Source organism: Odocoileus virginianus, chromosome 3 (assembly GCF_023699985.2).
Source record: "Odocoileus virginianus isolate 20LAN1187 ecotype Illinois chromosome 3, Ovbor_1.2, whole genome shotgun sequence".
Taxonomy (NCBI): domain Eukaryota; kingdom Metazoa; phylum Chordata; class Mammalia; order Artiodactyla; family Cervidae; genus Odocoileus; species Odocoileus virginianus.
Genome location: NC_069676.1, coordinates 44,317,106 through 44,340,089, shown reverse-complemented (window position 1 = coordinate 44,340,089; position 22,984 = coordinate 44,317,106). Strand labels below are relative to the sequence as shown.

The following is a 22,984-nucleotide window of genomic DNA, read 5'->3' as shown; positions in this document are numbered from 1 at the left end:
TAACGTCTGTCACTGTTCCCATTGTTTCCCCATCTATTTGTCACGACGTGATGGGATCAGAAAGGGATGACAGAAGGGGATGGCAGAGGACAAGATGGTTGGATGGCATCACCAACTCAACAGATATAAGTTTGAGCAAGCTCTGGGAGTTGGTGATGAACAGGGAAGCCTGGCATGCTGCAGTCCATGGGGTTGCAAAGAGTCGGACAAAACTGAGTGACTGAATTGAACTGAACTGATGGGACCAGATACCATGTTCTTAGTTTTTTGAATATTGAGTTTTAAGCCAGCTTTTTCACTCTCCTCTTTCACCTTCATCAAGAGGCTCTTTAGTCCCTCTTCACTTTGTGCCATAAGGATGGTGTCATCTGCATATGTGAAGTTACTGACATTTCTCCTGGCAATCTAGAGTAGTGCATGTATATGAGAGACAGCATGTACGAAGCAATGCTACACTGAAAAAGAGGGAGACAAAACAGAGGAGCTTGAAGACCACTAGAACATGCTTAACAAATGCTAACTACTAATCTAGCATCTCTATTACTATTAAATACTAACCATATTATTTACTAACAAGAAAAAAAGGGGAGAAAGTTGTTTGTGTATATAAACCCAGAACAAGGACTAAAAGGCTACACACTAAATTACTGACTGCAGTTACCTCTAGGGAGAGGCATGAAACGGGAGACAAGCAATAGAGAGGGGGTCCTGCGTGATTTATTCTATATGCTTCTGTATTGTTTTAACCTTTTAACAACTTATAGGCCAGGGACGTATTAATACTTCCTTTGCTACCCGAACATTATTGACCAGAGTGTTTCAATATTCACTTACATAACAAATTGCTGGCTACAGGTATTAGTTTCTACAAAAACCCCAATGCTAAAATACAAATAGTTGATAATCTATTATCTACTATAGAACAGAATGGAGTTAAGAGTGCCAGTACAAAACAAAAAAAACAAACAGGTGAAACTAATGCATACTATGAGAACTCAGGATGGTGGTTACCCTTTAAAAGGAAGGCTGCGGGCACTGACTAGAAGGAAACTTGAGGGTTTCTGCCATCCTGGCAAAGGTCTTCATTTCCCTCTGAGTGATTTTATGCGAGAGTCACTGTGAAAATTTGGCTGACTGAATACTGAAGATGTGTACAATTTCTGTTACAATTTTAAGTATTTTCCTGTCATGTTAAGTATAGAGTGATCAGCTTCCTTCCTATTTTTCTCCCATCTTCCGTTCCCCTTCTCACAGGGAATCCCTCTTTTATGTCTTTCCAGAGAAATTCTACACAAATACAGATATATAAATAATCACAACCTTTTTTACATAAACAGTGGTATACTGAAAAAAGGCACAGAAAAATGTATAGACAATGTTATCCTCAAGATCTTTCCATATCTCTACAGAGCTTTCAATATTATTTTCTAATATACAGAATTCCAGTATAACAGTAATCTTAAAAGTGTATCAAACTGTACTTCCCTGGCAATCTAGTGGTTAAGACTCCGGGCTTCCAATGTAGTGGGTATGAATTCGATCCCTGGTCAAGGAACTAAGCTCCCACATGCTGCAAAGGCACAGCCAAAAGAAAAAAAAAAGCTAAAAGCAGTATATCAAACCATGTCATCTTTTGGCTCAAAAATCATCCAGCTGTTTCCCATTACACTCAATATCCAGATTCTTTAAAGTTGCTTTATAGGACCTGCAAGATTGAGCCTTTGGCTTCTCCTCCAATCTCATTTCTTAGCATTCTCTTAGCTAACTTTGTACTTAACCACACCTGAAGGGTGTTCATTTCTCAAATGCTCCGAAGTCATTTTTACCTCAAGGCCTTTGCACTTGATGTTCCCTCCTATGGAATTCTCCTCTCTCGGATTTTTAACATGGCTTTCTCTCTCAATTAATTTAGCTGCTCAGTTGTCACCTCCTGAAAAGGAGGTCCCTGACTATTTTATCGAAAATAGCATACATCTGACTCCCACATCATTCTCTATCCCTTGATCCAGCTCACTTTTCTCTCATGGCATTCATAATGATGATATTGATTTTACTTATTAACTACATGTCTTCCTCACAAAAATGTTAGTAGGCAGATAGCCTTGTCTTTCTTATCCATCTTATAACCCTGAACCTAAGGTCAGTGCTTGTTTATTAAATGAATGAGTAAATAGTTTTAAAAAAGCAATTCATAAAAACATAAAATACCTTTATAAGAGCAACAACATAAAATTTAAAACAAAAAAAAATAGTTCTTTACAGACATGCACAGATGAGAATAAAAGTATGCATGAAAATGACATATAGCAATCTCAGGATACTGAATATAGATTATTTTCAGGGAAAGAAGGCCGAAGAAAGAATGGAAAAGCTTTAGCTGTGTTTCTTTTAAAACTACATTAGAAGAAAATCTGACAAATCATCAGTATATTATTTTCTCTATTTTTCTATGTGTATAAATACTTTATAACTCAAAAATGCACTATTTTAATTTTTTAAGTATCATAATGAAAATAGAAGAGACTCAGATTCTATCCTTTACTAGGTATATGACCATGATGAGGTATCACTCTAACTCCACTAATTTTTCTATAAAATAGGGATGATGGTTCCTAAGTCACTGAAATGTTGAAGTGATAAAATAATGTGTGCCTAAAGTACTAAAAACACACTTAAACATACATGTAATAGATATTTTATAAACTGAAATCTGCTATTCACACATGAATTTCTACCACCGGGAAAGGGGAAGGGACAAACTTTGCACTCACCTCTTTAAATTTGGAATGATTAAAACTTTAAACGTTTAACAGAATTCTTTTTAAAAATGTTTTATAACTTTCCAAACTGTATAGCTGGTGTGTGCCGCAAGTAATCCAAGTACTTGTTTTGTAAATTTCAACTTACAAAGTTAAAAAAGGAGCAAAATTGATCATAAAAATCCACTAGTGAATAAGTAAAAGGCCTCATCAGGAACTTTCACAAAAGGTATCAAAACTTCCATTAGATGATAAAATGGGTTCAACAGCATTAGTCAGCAAAGAAATTTTTTAAAAATTAAAAAAAAAAACAGTGACGTATCACTCTACATTCACCAGAATGGCTAAAATTTAAAAAAAAAAGAAAGAAAGCAGATGTTCATGATAATCAAAACAACTCTCACATATTCTGTTAGCCCAACAGAAACATAAATTAAATTAGCCCAACCACTTTGGGAGACTGTTTGACAATATCTACTAACGCTAAACATGGATCCCTATGACCCAGCAATTCCATTCCTAGGTATGTATCCAACTGAAACAAGTGCTATGTCAACCAAAAGGCAAGTACATGTCCATAACAACTTTATTAGTACTCCAGTGGTTTGCACTGGTGATGAACAGTGAGCCTGGGAAGTACACCACTTTTATAGTGATCAGTAAGCAAGTCTATTCTCTGTACGGAAACAATAACTTCACTATAAACAAATTAACAGAAGTCCCTGGGGAAACCGATACATATTTTTACGAGTATTTTCACAACAATAAAAATGCTCTTAATATTAGCATCACAAATGTCAAGCATGAAGGATGTCATATTATGTGATTAAATTATTTTATGAGAAAAATTAGGCCTACATTCAATTCACTCTTTATTATAAGATTTAATGCATGTTTACAATTATAACCTAATGATTTCCCAAATTTTTAGTTTTTTTAAAATAAAGTCCCAATAAGGCCTTTTATTCACAATCCACTATGAAATACTGGTCTGCATTTAAAGTGGTTTCATTTTGAATGAGTGCATTCCTGAACCAAATATCATTGGCTCATGAAGACCTAAATATAGCATAAGCTTTTCTTAATGGCTTAGTTATTATTATGAACCTCTGTTACTATGTCATGCTAAAAACCCTTAAAGGAAGTGTAGACTGTGGGCTGCCCTGCTACTGATGAAAAGACAAAAGTGCATGAGTGATCTTAAAACGTTACCCACAGAGGCAGACTTTTAGACATTTAACTTTCTTGAAAGAATACAGCTATTTTAAGAATGTGAATAGTTTCCTTTCTACAAAAGCAATTGCTAAAGCAGATAATAATATTCCTCTGATAAGAAGAATAATACCACTAACATTTATTGAAACTTCACTATGCCAAGCACTATGGAGCATCTATAAACTGAAAATCATTCAAATCTCAAAACAGTCATATAAGGTAAATTCCATAATTCTCATTTAACAGATAAGAGAATAGATGAAAGGAAACTAGATGTAACTTACATAAATTAGACGTTTATTTACAAAGATAGGAAGAAACAAAGTCAGGAACTGAACCCCAGCAGCCCAGCTCCAAAACCTATGTTCCTAAAGACTGCACACACTGCCCACTAAGCCTCCTGCAAAGAAATGCTCTCCCCTTCAAGATCTACTATTAATACCTTCCACATCTCCTAGACTTCTCCAAAACATTCAAACCATTACATGTTATCAAAAAACAAGACCACACAGTTTCAGAAACCAAGGATAATCCAATGTGTTCATTTTCAAACCGACTTTTTTATACCACTTAACAGCTCATCAACTTTTTTTTTTTTTTGCATTCATGTAACTGTGCATTTTAATACACACGTGCAAATAAGGCCTGGTGATTTTCTTTCAATTTTTCTTTTTTGCCACATTATTTATTTTTTAATTGAAGGATAATTGCTTTACAGAATTTTGCAGTTTTCTGTCAAACATCAACAAGAATCAGCCATAGGTACACCCATGTCCCCTCTCTCTGGAATCTCCCTTCCATCTCCCTCCCCATCCCACCCTTCGAGATTGTCACAGAGCATCTGTTCGAGTTCCCTGAGTCACACAGCAAATTCCCATGCTTCTTAAGCTTCTTAATCTACTTTAACTCACTCTTCTTTCTGTTGAACTCAGTCACTCTTGAGGCATGAAAGGACTATCTAAGTTACTATTTGTTACTATTATATAAAATTTACATTTATTATAGCAGACTTAATCCAAAGCCTTTTAAATTATCATTAGGAAAAAACAAACAAACAAAAAATTATCATTAGGACATTTCTGCCACATCTATCACAAGAACATAATTATCTTAGAAATGACGGAATAATGTACTACATTTAAAACATTTTTTTCTAAATACAAATGTTCTAATTATAAAATATACTTACCCCCCACATCACTACATTAACATTTGGTATACTTACTTCCTTAATTTTTTTTTCTCTGCATATATATAGTCTCCCCAACTTCTGGCCGTGACTGAGGTTTAACACAGCACTGCTTGGTATTCCGCACTCTCCATTTAACACTCTAAGAATATGCCCAACTGTATTTCACATATTCACTTTCTTAATACTTAGCATTTGTATTTCTAAGTGAAAATTGTTATATTGTGGGTGAAACTGTTTACGATATCCATATAACAGAGCAATTTTCTCTTGTCATCTTTTCTGTAAAATATGTATTTAAAAGTAACATATTGGCTCATAAACTGAAATAAAAGTATCAGAGTGCTTGTGATACAGCAATAGATTTATTCTCTATCCTCACAAAAATCCTCCATTATGAAATAATTTTTTCATTATGTATATAAAAATAAACTAAAATAACAATTTTTGATTTGCATATGCTAGCATATGCAATATGAACCCCAAGTGAACTTGCAATACCTTTGAAAATTAGAGTATGATTAGGTTTTTTAGTACCCAAAAGGTTTAATTTTAAATCTCTCATTGAAAAGTTAGTTCATGAATATGTATGGCAAAAACCACTACAATACTGTAAAGTAATTAGCCTTCAACTAATAAAATAAATGGAAAAAAAAATTACATAAGACAAAAAAAAGAAAAGTTAGTTCAATTTTCCACACTCCGTTCACCTTTCACTAAATAAAATGAATTTAGAAACACTGAGAACACCCATCCTCAATTCAATCAGCTGATTGTATTCACAGTCATCCACAATACTCTTTAATACTATTGCTAAACTTATCAAAGTAATAGAGAAAAATTCAAAAAGGCTACATTCAGTAACTTAAGTCTTTAGAGGTTACAGATTGTGGGGTAGTTAAATCTGGTCTTCTGTGCTCCCTTTCTACAATAAGACACAAATAACGTGCTACACTTAACCTCAGATTTATACTCTTACTTATCCAATACATGTTTACTGCTGCTGCTGCTATTTACTAAAGCATACCTAAAAAGGGCAAGCCACTAAACTAGATGCTAAAAGATAAATCAGGCCCAGAACTTAACTGTAAAGAATTACAAGTTAATAATCAACTAAAAGTGCCCATCCCTCGCTGTACTACACCATGGAGAAGGGCAGATATCCTTAGGGTGAACAGTATGTTAAAGAAATTCAGGGGATGGCCTTTGGGGGAAGGGAATGGAGGAAGACAAAAGGCATGAAGTAGCTGTATCTTAGACATAAATGCTATTCCCATAAAGACATAAAATCAGACTTTATCTACCAGGACGGGAAAATATTACAGCTCAGTTTGCTGGAACATAGGTGGCAGAACAAGACAACTGGCTAGAAATACACAATAAGGCTAACCAACACAGGAATATTCATATTAATATATGTATTTTAACACACGAAAACACTAGATCTGAGGTCTAATGAACTAGGGTTCAAATTCTGGATCTAACACACCTAAACCTCCATTTATTTCTATTTTGTATAATGAACATCAGTCCTGAGAATTAAATGAGATAAACACTTAACTCAGTGCCTGGCATAGTACATATTCAGCAAAGGGAAACTGTAGTCATTACTGTTCTAATAATCATGAAATTTTTTCTACATCAGGATCAGGATTTTTAAATACACAGTTGGGCTACTTAATTTCATCAAACATACGAAGTCAGTCTACCATTATTTTATAAACCCTGAAGGAAAGGAAAGCTGTAAATTAAACTGTCACACCATGTTTTCTCATCACTTAGTTTTTTCTTCATAATATCATCCTTCTGCCATCAATACTGCAGGTTTGAAGAATGTTCCAATATTACTCCTGGATTATAGTTCAAACCACTGACACCCACCCTGCAAGTTTTGATACTGGTCCTTGCTTGATCTTCCCAGAGGGTGTAAATAAGAGAAATGACAGCAATAAAACAGCAAAGGCAGATTTCGTGCACGTGCAATGACAACAACATCAAAACTGCCACCTAGTGAAAAGCAATATTCCAATGTCAACGGTATTAGACAGATCCCAATTTCAGAGATGTTATTGAGGTGAAAATAATGCACATCTTAGAAGAAATAAGGCAGCCTTTTCTTTCCCCCTTTCCCAAAGCACTTTGGGATGTTCCCCCATCACTTCCTACCAGTATCTACTACTCTTTTTCTCTCTTGTGCTCATTCTCCTTTCCTGCCTCCCCTTTCGCCAATCCTCAAAGCTTCTCTCACATTCCTCATCCAGTTGATTCTGGAGAAGCGTGGCTACTGCCTAATGATGCATAAACTATCTAAGGAGAATACATGTTTCTTCTAACTCCCAAAGGACCTACTCAGCAGAGAGTCTGTATGTTGTATCTTTGGTATATTCATGTGCACCAGGGCTTGCTCACCTCCAAGTTTTCTTCTAAGGAGAAAAGAAGATGTATTTGATAACCCAGATACATAAGACAAAGACTCACATGAAAACTGGCTTCTGAGCAAATCCTGTGTGCCTCTGTCATGCTGGGCCACCTAACACATTAAAGCTACCCTAAGGTACACCCTTGGGAATAACATATCTATTGAGTGAGTGAGTGAATGGGTGAAGTCACTCAGTCGTGTCGGACTCTTTGCGACGCCATGGACGACAGCCTACCAAGCTTCTCCGTCCATGGGATTTTCCAGGCAAGAATACTGGAGTGGGCTGCCATTTCCTTCTCCAGGGGATCTTCCCAACCCAGGGATCGAACCCGGGTCTCCTGCATTGCAGACAGATGCTTTACCATCTGAGACACTAGGGAAGCCCCCAACATATCTATTACTACTCCTTAAATGTGATTTAATTCGTTCCTGTGAAAGCCAAAATCACGGAACTTAAATCATGGAATTATTTTCTTTTGCCAAAAAAAAAAAAAAGGAGAAGCTCTTTCAAAAACAGTTATTATTAATAAATGTTAAAGTGACATTTCAATAGCATAAGCAGGGATAGAAGACAAACTCTGTTTTCTCTTTTATGCCCTTCTGAAGTCACACTAACCCAGCCTTTTTGAATGTTATATATCAAACTGAGCCTTCTCCTGAAAAGCCAAGTCTTCTTACAATAATAGATGGTAGACTAACAAAGAAGTTAATAAAACAAATAAACTGCCCCAACAAAAAATTGAATAATGCCTAAGATATCTTTCAGGGAACTTCGAGTTCTACCTTAAAACCCACAGAATCCCCCCAAATCTAACATTCCATTAGGAAATACATAGGATAATCTGAGTAAGGTAAATCTTGCATGTGTGCTAAGTCACTTCAGTCATGTCCAGCTCTTTGCAACCTTATGGACCATAGCCTGTCAGGCTCCTCTGTCCGTGGGATTCTCCAGGCATAAATACTGGAGTGGGTTGCCATGCCCTCCTCCAGGGGATCTTCTCAATCCAGGGATCAAATCTCATCAATATTGCAGTTTGAATATAATGAAATCTAGTGATCAAACACTTTTAAACTTCTATTTAGGGGAACCTTAAAATGAACAGAAAGGAAGCGGAATTACGCCAAATAAGTGGAAATTGGGGAGGAAAAGGTGGAAAGATTACACAGTTATAAATAAGACTGCTTAAGAAGGAGTTAGTGAAGTGAAAGTCGCTCAGTTGTGTCTGACTCTTTGTGACCCCATGGACTATCCAGTCCATGAAATTCTCCAGGCTAGAATACTGCAGTGGGTAGCCTTTCCCTTCTCCAGGGGATCTTCCCAACCCAGAGATTGAACCCAGGTCTCCTGCATTGCAGGCGGATTCTTTACCAGCTGAGCCAAAAGGGAAGCCCAAAAATACTGGAATGGGTAGCCTATCCCTTCTCCAGCGGATCTTCCCAACCCAGGAATCCAATCCAGGAATCAACCAGGGTCTCCTGCACTGCAAGCGGATTCTTTTATCAACTGAGCTATGAGAGTAACCTATCTCTGACAGGCTCCATGTTTCCCCCACCTAAACACACACACACAAACACACACAAACAGCACCTAAGTGAAAAAAGAAAGTTTTAAAGATGAGGTGTGGATAACAGTTCATGATATCAGCATAAATTTTAGTAATGTCTATCACAAGATCCAAAAAGGAATATGACAATCTATAACTCATGGCCCAGTTGGTAATAAAGGACAGGAATAAGGAAAACCCATGTATCATTAAACCAAATGAGGCAGAAGAGACTGGGAGGAAACAATCAGCTAGACTGTGAAGCTAAAGGGAAAGACACCACCACAGAATGAAAGCCAAACAAGGAAAGACTGAACACAAAAGCAAAGGGGTCAGGCTGCTAGAAGTAATCCTGTGTGCAGGGTACAGTTCTATCTAAGCAGAAAGATACGTTCAAAGAGGCATTTCAGGAAGACAAAAACAGCAAGAGCACACAGACAAGTAAAGGCTTAACCAGGAGGGGCAGAGAGCGTAAACTGAAAACGTGCTAGTAACCCGACACTGAGAGGAAGGCCCTCCAGGAAGGTGGCACGCAGACCAGGGAGTAGCTGCAGAAGAGACGTGAGGGACACTACAGACAACCCACCCACGGGACACGCTGACCACCGAAAAGAGAAACAGGGCGATCTAAGGAAGGTACAGTTTTAAAAGCTGAAAGAATTAGACACCACTCACCCCAAAAGGGGATTCTAGTTACAGCCAAGACAAGGTAAAAAGGTGATGGGGAGGGGGAGGGGCATAAGAAAGCAAGTACTGGTCCAAGCAGATGTGTAATTAGAGCTCAAGAGAGAAGGAATAAATATACAAATTTGGAGGATGATACAAAGAGGAGTCAGATTTGAATTTGATTAAGACAAATATATCAGGTACCTAATAAGCCAGGAATACTCTGTACTAGGAACTAAGTCTTAAAAGACACTATCTGTAATCTCGAAGAGCATAAAGAGTAAACAGAAAACAGAAAAGATTCTATGAAGAGCTTCATGTGCTGTTTAGAACATCACTTAGTGGTGTTTTTTTTAAATGTATTTATTTGGTTTTGGCTATGTTGGGTCTCTTGTTACTGCGCAAGGTTTCTCTAGTTGCAGTGAACGCGGACTGCTCTCTATTTGCAGCGTGCAGGCTCCTCAGTGCAAAGGCTCCTCCTGTTGTGGAGCACAGGCTCTCGGACACGCAGGCTTCAGCACTTGTGGTGCATGGGCTCAGTAGTTGTGGCTCGCAGGCTCCAGAGCCTGGGCTCAATAGCCATGGCACACAGGCTCAGCTGCCTCCTGGACAAGGGATCAAATCTGTCCCTTGCATTGCAAGGCAGACTCGACCACTGGACCATAAAGGAAGCCCCATATCACTTAGCTTCACCCTGGATTTTCATATGATAAGTCAACAGATATTGAAACAGAATTAAAGCCGTATTAAAACAGAATAAAGAATATATACAGCAGGCACAGAAGGCCAGTAACTGAGTAGATAGGAATGTGCACTACTTCTTACAACCTGGAGGGACTTAATAACTGTGAACACATTATCTGCTATTACCTTGGCTTTTTTATACTTTACCTCTGGTTTAGTATAAACCAGACTATCAAGGTATAAACCTGACTATTAAGTTGGTGCAAAAGTAATCGCGGTTTTGCACTGTTGAACTTTGCCATTTGATACTGGAATACATCTTAAATAAATGTGGTTATGTTATACATAATTTTAATGGTTTTCTGCTAATGACTTATTACTGTCTTGTATCTTATATTTGTTTTAGACTAGGAGTATGTCAAGGCTGTATATTGTCACCCTGCTTATTTAACTTATATGCAGAGTACATCATGTGAAATGCTGGGCTGGATGAGGCACAAGTTGGAATCAAGATTGCCGGGAGAAATATCAATAACCTCAGATATGCAGATGACACCACCCTTATGGCAGAAAGTGAAGAAGAACTAAAGAGCCTCTTGATGAAAGTGAAAGAGGAGTGAAAAAGATGGCTTAAAACTCAACATTCAAAAATCTGACTGTGGCATCTGGTCCTATCACTTCATGGCAAATAGATGGGGAAACCATGGAAACAATAAGAGACTTTATTTTCTTGGGCTCCAAAATCACTGCAGATGGTGACTGCAGCCACGAAATTAAGACACTTGCTCCTTAGAAGAAAAGCTATGACCAACCTAGACAGCATATTAAAAAGCAGAGGCATTACTTTGCCAACAGAGGTCCATCTAGTCAAAGCTATGGTTTTTCCAGTGGTCACGTATGGATGTGAGAGTTGGATGATAAAAAAAGCTGAACACCAAAGAATTGATGCTTTTGAACTGTGGTGTTGGAGAAGACTCTTGAAAGTCCACTGGACTGCAAGGAGATCCAACCAGTCAATCCTAAAGGAAATCAGTCCTGAGTATTCATTGGAAGGGCTGATGCTAAAGCTGAAACTCCAATATTTTCACCACCTGATGCAAAGAACTGACTTATTGGAAAAGACCCTGATGCTGGAAAAGATTGAAGGTGGGAGGAGAAGGGGACGACCAAAGATGAGATGGCTGGATGGCATCACTGACTGGATGGACATGAATTTGAGTAGGCTCCGGGAGTTGGACAGGGAAGCCTGGCTTGCTGCAGTCCATGGGGTCGCAAAGAGTCGGACACAACTGAGTTACTGAACTGAACTGATGGAAACGATGGTAGACAAAAAACAAATTTGAGTGATCTTATTTGAGTTCAAAATGAGTCATGAAGCAGTGGTGACAACTCGCAACATCAACATTGAATTTGGCCCAGGAACTGCTAACGAGCATACAGTGCAGTGGTGACTGAAGAAGTTTTGTAAAGGAGACAATGAGGAGCACAGTGGCCAGTCACTGGAAGTTGATAATGACCAGCTGAGAGCACCACGGAAGCTGCCATGTGCGTTCTCAGTCTCTTCCATCATGTCTGACTCTTCACAACCCTATGGACTCGAGTCTGCCAGGCTCCTCTGTCCTTGGGACTCTCCAGGCAAGAACACTAAAGTGGGTTGCCATGCCCACCTCCAGGGGATCTTCCCAACCCAGGGACTGAACCCACATCTCTTTTGTCTCTTGCACTGGCAGGCAGGTTCTTTACCACTAGTGCCACCTGAAAAGCCTGATCCTCTTACAGCTACACAAGAAGTTGCCCAAGGACTCAAAGTCAATCATTCTATGGTAGTTCAGCATTTGAAGTAAACTGGAACGGTGAAAAGGTTTGATAAGTAGGTGCCTCTTGAACTGAATGAAAATTTTAAAACTCACTGCTTTGACGTGTCATCTCTTATTTTATACAACAACAATGAACTATTTCTCAATTGGATTGTCACACGAGATGAAAAGTGGATTTTATACAACCGGCGATAGCCGGCTCAGTGGCTGGACTGAGAAGGAGCTCCAAAGCACTTCCCAAAGCCAAACTTGCTTTCTGAATCTCAGTGAAACCATTACACCTGAGAAGTCAATCAGTGAGATGCACCAAAAACTGCAACACCTGCAGCCAGCACTGGTCAACAGAAAGGGCCCAATTTGTCTCCACACCACCAGCCAACTGTATGTCGCACAACCATTGCTTCGGAAGTTGAAAGAAATGGGCAACGAAATTTTGCCTCATCTGCCATATTCACTTGACCTCTTGCCAACCAACTGTCACTTCTTCAAGCATCTCAACAACTTTCTGCAGGGAAAAAGTTTCCACAACCAGCAGGACACAGAAAATGCTTTCCAAGAGTTCGTCGAATCTTGAGGCATGAATTTTTATGCTACAGGAATAAACTTATTTCTCACTGGCAAAAATGCATCGATTATAATGGTTCCTATTTTGACAAATAAAGATGTGTTTGAGCCTAGTTACAATGATTTAAAATTCACGGTCTGAATTTAAAATTGCGGTCTGAAACCGCAATTACGTTTGCACCAACCCAATAGCTGATTCTTTCATTGATGGGTATTGTCATTTCAGACAGCTAGAAAGAAAACTGGTATTTGCTTATGAGCTTTAGAAATCATTGTGTATGTCAGGTTCCCTGAAATTCTTCTGAAAAACTGCAACTATCAACCACACAAAAACAATACAGAGCAGTAACTTGTAAATCCACAGAATACAGTAGCACCTCAGCAATAAAATTAAGAGATATCATGCATTACAAAAGAATCTATCACATTACAAAACACACACACACACACACACACACACACACACACACACATCATACTTCTATTTTAGTTCAAGCATCCCTTCTTCATGGAAGCCTTCCCAGACTGCCTTGCCTACGTGAAACACCCCTATTATACACACTTATTCTGTCACGTATCTCTATTTTGCAGCACTTAACATATCTATGTTTTTATATTTACCAGTCCAACTTGGCAAGAATGTAAATGAGAGGAGCCGTATCTGTTTTTGCTCATCACTGTAAGCTGAATGATACATGTGCTCAATAAGTATTTGTCTAATGAATGAAAGAGAATGTGAATACAAAGCTTTTGAAAGGAATTAGCCATGAGGTGGAGAGGGATTCAGGGTACTTTTTACTTTCTGCTTCATGCAATTCTGCACATCTTAAAATAAACATGAATTTCCTGTATAGTTACCAGGGAAAACCAACTTTAAAATGGAAATGCAGATGTATCTCAATCATATTAAAATTCTTACTAAAGAGGATTTATAAGAATAATTTTTACTTCAAAAGAATTCTCTCCAGTAATTTTAGAGTTATACAAATTTGGAGGCTGAAATTTAAGAAAAATCAATCAAAGATAGGGCCAAATACTTTTGGCTTCCAACAAATAAGAGTAAGAATTCATTTTTCAAAAGCATTTATCTTCCTGTACTAGAATATTTTCTGTACCTCACAGATTTTACAAATGCTATTCTTTGTCTGGACCACTTTCTTCAAGCCCCAACTACTAATGTCTAGCTCTCCAAGGTTTCAGCTTTAGCTATCATTCCCGACACCTTCCCTGATCAACCCATTATCTCTATATAAAGTAGGTTTTCCCCAATCTCTAATCTAAAACTATGTTAATTTCCTTCACTGTACTACCAATTTGCAAGTATGTGTTGGTTTTCTTGATTTTCGACTCTCCCACTAGAATGTAATCTTTAAAAAACAGTACTAAGCATATTCAGAGAACTTGTTAAATTCATTCAAGTTATTCATCCAAAACTATTGAAGTGCATTACAGGAACAGTTCATGCAAAGATGGGCACAATAAAGGATAGAAATGGTATAGACCTAACAGAAGCAAAGATATTAAGAGGTGGCAAGAATATACAGAAGAACTATACAAAAAAGATCTTCATGACCCAGATAACCACGATGGTATAATCACTCACCTAGAGTCAGACATTCTCAAGTGTGAAGTCAAGTGGGCCTTAGGAAGCATCACTACAGCGGAGGTGATGGAATTTCAGTTGAGCTGTTTCAAATCCTAAAAGATGATGCTGTGAGAGTACTGCACTCAATATGCCAGCAAATTTGGAAAACTCAGCAGTGGCCACAGAACGGGAAAAGGTCGGTTTTCATTCCAATCCCAAAGAAAGGCCATGCCAAAGAATGGCCATGCCAAAGAATGTTCAAACTACCGCGTGTTGCACTCATCTCCACGCTAGCAAAGTAATGCTCAAAATTCACCAAGCCAGGCTTCAACAGTACATGAACTGTGAACTTCCAGATGTTCAAGCTGGATTTAAAAAAGGCAGAGGAACCAGAGATCAAATTGCCAACATCTGCTGGATCATCGAAAAAGCAAGAGAGTTCCAGAAAAACATCTACTTCTGCTTTATTGACTACACCAAAGCCTTTTACTGTGTGGATCACAACAAATTGTGGAAAATTCTGAAAGAGATGGGAATACCAGACCACCTGACCTGCCTCCTGAGAAATCCGTAGGCAGGTCAAGAAGCAACATTTAGAACTGGACATGGAACAACAGACTGGTTCCAAATCGGGAAAGGAGTATGTCAAGGCTGTATATTGTCACCCTGCTTATTTAACTTACATGCAGAGTACATCATGTGAAATGCCGGGCTGGATGAAGTACAAGCTGAAATCAAGATTGCTGGGAGAAATATCAATAACCTCAGATTTGCAGATGACACCACCCTTATGACAGAAAGTGAAGAACTAAAGATCCTTTTGATGAAAGTGAAAGAGGAGAGTGAAAAAGTTGGCTTAAAACCCAACATTCAGAAAACTAAGATCATGGCATCCAGTCCCATCACTTCATGCAAATAGATGGGGAAACCATGGAAACAGTGACTTTATTTTCTTGGGCTCCAAAATCACTGCAGATGGTGACTGCAGCCATGAAATTAGAAGACACTTACTCACTGGAAGAAAAGCTATGACCAACCTAGACAGCATATTAAAAAGCAGAGGCATTACTTTGCCAAGAAAGGTCCGTCTAGTCAAAGCTATGGTTTTTCCAGTAGTCATGTATGGATGTGAGAGTTGAATGATAAAGAATGCTGAGCACCAAAGAATTGATGCTTTTGAACTGTGGTGTTGGAAAAGACTCTTGAGAGTCCGTTGGACTGCAAGAAAATCCAACCAACCGGTCAATCCTAAAGGAAATCAGTCCTGAATATTCACTGGAAGGACTGATGCTGAAGCTCCATACTTTGGCCATCTGATGAGAAGAACTGACTCACTGGAAAAGACCCTGATGTTGGGAAAGACTGATGGCGGAAGGAGAAGGGGATGACAGAGGATGAAATGATTGGATGGCATCACTGACTCAATGGGCATGAGTTTCAGTAAGCTCTGGGAGTTGGTAATGGACAGGGAAGCCTGGCATGCTGTGGTTCATGGGGTCACAAAGAGTCGGACATGACTGAGTGACTGAACTGAGCAGTATAGGCGCTGAGAATATAGACGTGAATAAAAGGGGACCAAAATCCTTGTCCTCATAAAGCTTGCATTCCAGTGGAGGAAGACAGACAAAGTACAATAAATGAGTGATACAGGATAGCTGTTAGGTGAAAAATGCTATGGAGAAAAATAAAACAGAGGAAGGTGGATCAGGAGTGCTCTGAAAGAAGTGTAATATTAAACACGGTGGCTGGGCTGAGTCTCACTGAGAAGGCACCAAAGAGTGAGCCAGGCAGGGAAAACTAGTACAAGCAAAAGGAAACGGGCAATGTGAAAATTCCAAAGTGGGAGCATGTCTGGCACATTCAAGTAACCACAAGCCCATGAAGACTAATAAGTGAACAAGAAGGGGAAAAACAAAGAATGGAGTCAAACAGGTAAGAGCCATGCAGTAATATAAGGGCTTTTGGCCTTTACTATAAGTGACATGTAGACCCACTTGAGAGCTCTGAGTGAAGATATGACATTTTCAGACTTATATTATTAAAAAAATCACTCTACCCCACATGTTCAGAATGGGGAAGGGGTGGGGATGGACGTAGAAAGCAGGGAGACCAAGATCAGTTCAGTGTTGCAGCAATTTAAGTAAGAGATGATGGTGGCTCAGACCAGGATGACAGCAGCACAGTGGTGAGAAATAGACAATTTCACATGTTTTGGGAGACAAAAGGTTTCCTGATGGAAGAGATAAGGGGAATGTGAGAATGGAGGAGTCAAAAACTCCAAGGACTCCAAGGTGTCAACCTGGGCTACCAGAATGGGATTGATTTAGTGGAGGCTGATAGGGAAGCTAAAGGATGATTTTACATAAAATGAATGTATGAAGAAAATGTTGTTACACTTAGCCAGATTTCCATTCAAATGAACTGTTACTAATGTCAAGAAACCAAGTCTTGTTCTGACTTCAGGTTACCTGAGTAGAACCTCCTGACCTGCCATAAACACATACACACAAACCTGCCCCAGACAGACAGACATACAGACACATACTGCTCAGGCCCAGAGTCAAAGGAAACGTCAAAAAAAACAGCGCCTTCACCTTCTGCTCTAACGTCTCTCTAACTGCTTCAATCCAAAATAAAAGGCAAGCAAACCAACCCAAAAATTTCACCCAACACCGTTAGCCAAAAGGAAATCTCCTGATCACATCAACCCTCGCAAATAAATGTGCATATGTGTCAAAGCCACCATCACCTCAACCAAACCTATACAGAAGAATTACAGATGGGGTTTTAAAGAAACAAATCCTTCATAACCATTCCACAAAAATTCAGATTCATTGACAGCAGGGCCCTACCTCCCAGGTTCTGCAGTAGATTTGAGAACCAAGGCCCTTAGGACCATCCACAATGGGAGAAAGTCACTTGCCTATACACATTCAGAGGTAACTTTTTCATGGTTGGTGGGGGTATAGCTTTAAAAATGACTTACCCCTGCAGTTCTAACATCTTTAGTCACCATGTATTAGCAAAAGTAGACACCTGTCATCACTATCAAACCAATCCTAGACCTAGGTATATAATCACTATAAAATGCGTAAGCCACATCCATGACTGCAAGCAGATAAGAGAAAGAAACCAAGAGCAAGCTGACCCCACAGCTCTCCTAGATTCAGAAAACCTACTCCTTACTAGATCATCTAGAAAGAAGAGGAAATACATGGGCATCAAAATCACTTTCCTAGAGAAACTAGGAAATCATCACTTTTCTCAATTATGCTTCCCAAATTTCCAAAGACATCCAAAGTTCTCATAGTGATTTCAAAGCCGTTCAGGAGCTGAGCACATGACAGCTGGCACTTCTCACAGCTAACACTCTCACCTGGGCTCTCTTTGTGCCCATACCAGTCTTTATCTCCCGCACCCAGACTTTTGTTTCCCAGTTTTTAATCACTCTTTAAACCTCACCTGCTTCTCTAAGTCCTCTAATTAAGCAGGGCCTGATCTAGATGTATCACTCACCCCCACAGAGCCTGCAAGATTTCTGACATTGCTACCAGATGTGTCTGAGAATACCTGCATAGGCTTGCAGGCACACGAACAGACACAGAGCTGGTCAATCTTTATAGCGCTTTCCTTTAAATAATAAAATCACCAAGAGCAGATACCAAATCAGTATGTTACAAAATGTCTCTCTGGAGTACAAAGTGCTAACTTGTGTACACCACATATATTTCAAATCTTTATGAAGACATTTTCCAGATAAGCTCATCTACTCACTTGAGTGGGCAGAAAGATGTGAAGAAGGCAAAGAAAATGAAAGACTAGCTTTGAAAAAGTTCTGCAGTGCCCCTCTTTTCCTAGAAACACACAAACCAGGATAACTAGATCTCAAGTTATAGTCTACCAGATAGGATGCTAGGCAGATCCTAACACATCATGAAAACAGAAGTGATCAAAACAAAGCTTGCCTTGAAAAAGTACCAGCCATATTCTGAGATCATAGTTAAATTTAAAAAGTGTAAGACTGTTTACAGGACTCCAAGCTGCTATGTTCAAAGAAAGGTAGGAAGGTGACACCAGTCTTTTTCTTACTATTAATATTATTTTCAATAATAACAAAACAACATATATGGACATTAAAAAGGAAAAATCCAGTTAAATCTCACTAGGCCATTTTCAAATTTCCAGAGTATACCATTCTGTAATTTATATATATACACATTATAAGCAGAGACTGGTGTACCAAAGAATTCAAAAGCAAATCCTATTTACAAAAGGCACTTTAACAACTCACTTCCAAAAATGAATTACAATTACAGTATCGCACACATGGAACCATCTAATAAAGAATACTTTCTTCTAAAATACTGTCACAACCAAGTTAGGAATCACTGATTCCTAAGAATCAGTGAAAAAAAAAAAGTCACTGATACCACTTCTCTAATAGAAAGAGGCCAAAAATCTCCCCACCTAGGGCCCAGGGCAAAAAAGTATAAAACTGCAGAGTGAAGAACTAGCTGACTATTTATGAAAAAATAGTAACGGTGCAATTACCCCATCTTTTCAAAGTTGTGAAACACTGAAAGATGTCAGAATATAAGACTGAAAAACTAGTTGGTCCTAACAACAATCTAGCTTTTAATAATTTTTCAAAAAGAATTTTATATCTTAACCTTCCAAGTAGTACATGTACCTCTCAAATTTAGAGTTCTAGGTAATGGCAATGAATTGGATAAGCCAGCACTGAGAGTTTCAACTACTATTGTTCCATTAACTTTGGAAGCAGAAAATCAAAGTGTAAAAAGACATGGACAGGCTTTGTGAGGACATTTATCATCATCTTTGGTGGGAAAAACATTCTACCTCTGTGCAGTCTTCTTGGGTCTTACCCCCAAATAATCTTTTCTCCAAAATATCCAGACTGGTAGAAATAAGAATCATCCTTCAGGCTTTTATAAGACTGTCCCTTATAAAAGGAAATCTTCTCCACTGTTTTTGACCTTATTAGTATACCGGCAAACCCATAGGATCTAAAGGAGCTGTAACATTTGAAGAAATAAACTATTTCAGTTTCTTCTTTGTGCTAGTATGAAACACACAGACTAGGAATACGGTCACTCTAGAAATAAAAAGAACAGGGAAAACCGATAATGAAGGGAATAAAGGCAGCTATATCCTAAAGAGTTCTCAAGTCAGCTAAGTCAACATATACATCTGGTAATAATAAACACTGATAAGTCATAAACAAAAAGGGCTTTCTTATTCAGACTATACATACTACTGGTAACATTAAAATTTACATAAAAAGACTCAAACAATATGTATTAAATAGATTTTTAAGAATAGTATTTCAAGTTACCAAGAAATTTTTAGAAGTTTCCTATTTTACTGCCTAGTCTTCAAAAGACAAGAAGCTAGTACCTTTGATTTGACCAAGTTACAACTCTCTTTTTCAGAAGTAAGAGAAAACATACTGCCTCGCTTAACACAAGGCACAAAAAAGATCATCACTGCAAATCATAATGTTTGGGTTCATGATGAAAACAGGAAACAGACAGGCTACCCAGGTATAATTATGGTTATAGTCTAATGTGCTTCAGGTTCAGCCAAGAATTAAAACCCAGTGAAGAGGGTAAGCAGAATTTACTTGCCTCTACCTTGATACAGAAGGCAACTTTTAATAATACTCCCAGCAACATGTTACATAACCAGTAAACAATCTGATTTAAACCTCATTAGTAACAACATTCTGCCACTGTTTCCCACTGAAATTAAAACTGACTTTGCCAGAGGGGAAAGAAATGTAGCACATACCAATCTACCCATTTTTGTGGCGCCTAACCCTGTGAACCAGACAAGTAGATAATTCCACCAAATCTGCACAGAACCTACAAAAATATTTTATTCTTTTCTTTTCCAGTTCACTGTTCTCTTAACTAAACTATATCATTGGATAAATTTAAAATCTAAGAAGAAAAAAGAAAAAAGAAGGAAGAAAGTCAGTTGGGAAGGTTCATCTAACTTTTATAGTCTATTTCAACTGTGATCTGAAAAAATGGAGGCATAAATGACAGATTTTATTAACAAAAATAAAAAGGTACTGTTTATATAATAAAAGCAGCTATGTGAAAGGAAAGGCACACTGAGGGAGCAGCAAGGTAGAGAGGGAAGAAAGGAGGATACTACGGAGACAATCATGCAGAAGTTAAATTTAAAAAATCTAAACATAATAAACACAACTCTCATGAAAGTTACACTTTTTAAACTTGTTTCTTAACTGTTTTGTATTTCTGCAATCTTGGATTCATCTTAGAGGGGGGTAAAAGTTACCAAAGTACCAATAAGAGGCAAAATACAAAATTTGTTTAGAGCTATATACGTATGTGTGTTAGTCACACATACAGTCATGTCCAACTCTTTGCAAATTCATGGACTGTAGCCCACCAGGCTCCTCTGTCCATGGAATTCTCCAGGCAAGAATACTGGAGTGCGTAGCAATTCCCTTCTCCAGGAGATCTTCCTGACCCAGGAATCAAACCTGTGTCTCCCACATTGCAGGCAGATTCTTTACCATCTGAGCCACCAGGAAAGCCCTTAGAAGAACTATTAAAAAAAAAAAAATTCCTTATTTGGAACACACTCAAAAATATTCAGATCAGTAATGTTCACATTGTGTCTAGGTTTTGTCTTCCACACCACTGGCACCTAGGAACAATTTTAAACTGCTTGGAACGTTACTACATTATTGGGACTAAGGTTTCCAACCATTTAGCTTTCAAATGAAAGTTTAAAAACTAATTCACTGCGGGCAGCTTAGGTACTCTAATTTAAGGAAATTTAACTACTCAAGTTTAGCAACAGAATTTTCGAAAGAATTTGAAAACAGCAACTTCAGTATCCCTTCCTCTCAACTTCTGTGAGGCCAAGCCACAACCTCCCACCTATTCAGCCTTTTTGCTAAATAAGAACACTTTGGGGGGTACTAGGCAACGGGCATGATGTGACATACCCGACCAAACTTCAAAACTTTTTCCACCGAAAGATAAGGTAAACAAGATACACTTCGTACCACACCCATGTAAACGCACAGGCAGGCAGGAATGCTTTTCCCCCTGTCTCTCTCTAGACCTCCAGCTGGTCAGGAAACAATGTCTCTACAATCAAGATAGAGATCTGGCCCAGGGTGTTCAGGCATTCCTCACCTCTGGGTTGGCCTACAGCTCCAGTCTCCAATGCCATCCAAACCAGAATTGGAACATTTTGTTAGGAAGTGGGCGAACGTCCAAATACCCGACTATCCTCGCCCCAGTTCTTTTTTGCAACCAAAATCTGTTTTGGCTACTGAGCATGCTCCGACTTAAGACAGGCGCCACATGGGAGTTTTCAAAGCTTAGGCTCCAAACTCCACGTAATAACAGCAGCTGAAAGGGGAAGAGAGGAAAGAGGGAGGGCGTGGGGAGGGGGCAGACCGAATATGAATCTGAGCCCTGACACTAGAGTGAAAGACCCCAGCAGGGGTTGAATATGATGAAGGCAAACAGATACTGCTTGTCGTTTTCCTTGCAGCAAAAGTTTACACAAAGTAGAAGAAATCTTTGCAATGGTGGAAACTGGCATGGCAAGTGGCAGAAACCGGGTCTAACTACCAGCTGAGTGCAGGAGCAGGTCACAACTGCCCGGGGTGTAATTCCCACCGATAAGAGTGGATCCTTATCTTTGAAACACAAAGCGACGGCGGCGGCACGGATTCATCAAGCCACTGGACGGTTTTGCAATGTAGCCGACCAAGCTACTCTGCCGAGCTGGGCAGTCCCACCAGGGGTGTGTGTTGAGGGTGGCACTCGCATAAGGGAGGGCAAACCGCTCCCCCAGACAGAAGTGGGGCCGGGGATCCCCACGAGGGCGTCCTGAACGCCTCCCGCCACAGTCTGGGTGGTAACGGCTGAGCCCGGACAAGGGCCAGCCTTGGCCCCGCCTCGGGACGCCCCCGGGGCAGGCAAGGCCTCCAGCCGGACTGGCCGCACCATCGCCGCCCGCCCGGACCCTGGCAGGCCGGGTCTCGGCCTACCTCCCGCCCCGCAGGCCCGGGTGATTTCCGCTCCGCCCGCCCCCGCCTCGGCCCGAGTCCGGCCGCTAGGGCAGAACCGCGTCCAGGCAAAGCCTGCAGCCCACGGTCCCACTCGCTGGCCCGCCCGTCCCGGGGCCCCACATTCACTCACGGGCCGGCGGCGCGCGCTCTCCCGGCGCCGTCGCGGCGCTTCTCCTCAGCGCAACTTTATTAGCAGCTCGGCATCGGGACACGCGCACGGCGCCCGCTCGCCCAGGACCCGGATGAAGGAGGGAAGGAGCCGGGGAGGACGCCGCGGGGTCGGCGCATGCGCGCAAGCGGCCGAGTGACCGCTGCGGGACAGACCGAGGGAAGGGCCGCCTGGCTCCCGCGGTTGGAGGAAGCCTCCGCGCTTGGCTCGGCGCCCGCAAACTCCAGCTTCCGATCTGCCAGAGGCATCTCGCGTCCATGGCCGGGCCCAGGACTGGCAGTCGGCTA

The 22,984-nt window shown here is 39.8% G+C and overlaps 1 protein-coding gene across 1 annotated transcript in view; it reads right to left on the bottom strand.

The window, feature by feature from the left end:
* Window positions 1-22,772, bottom strand: part of SMAD5 (SMAD family member 5) — a 57,486-nt gene extending 34,714 nt beyond the window's left edge. The window contains exon 1 of the mRNA XM_020875525.2: window positions 22,659-22,772. The gene's annotated coding sequence lies outside the window, so the exon portion shown is untranslated. The remainder of the gene's footprint in view (window positions 1-22,658) is intronic.
* Between the last annotated feature and the right edge of the window lie 212 nt (window positions 22,773-22,984).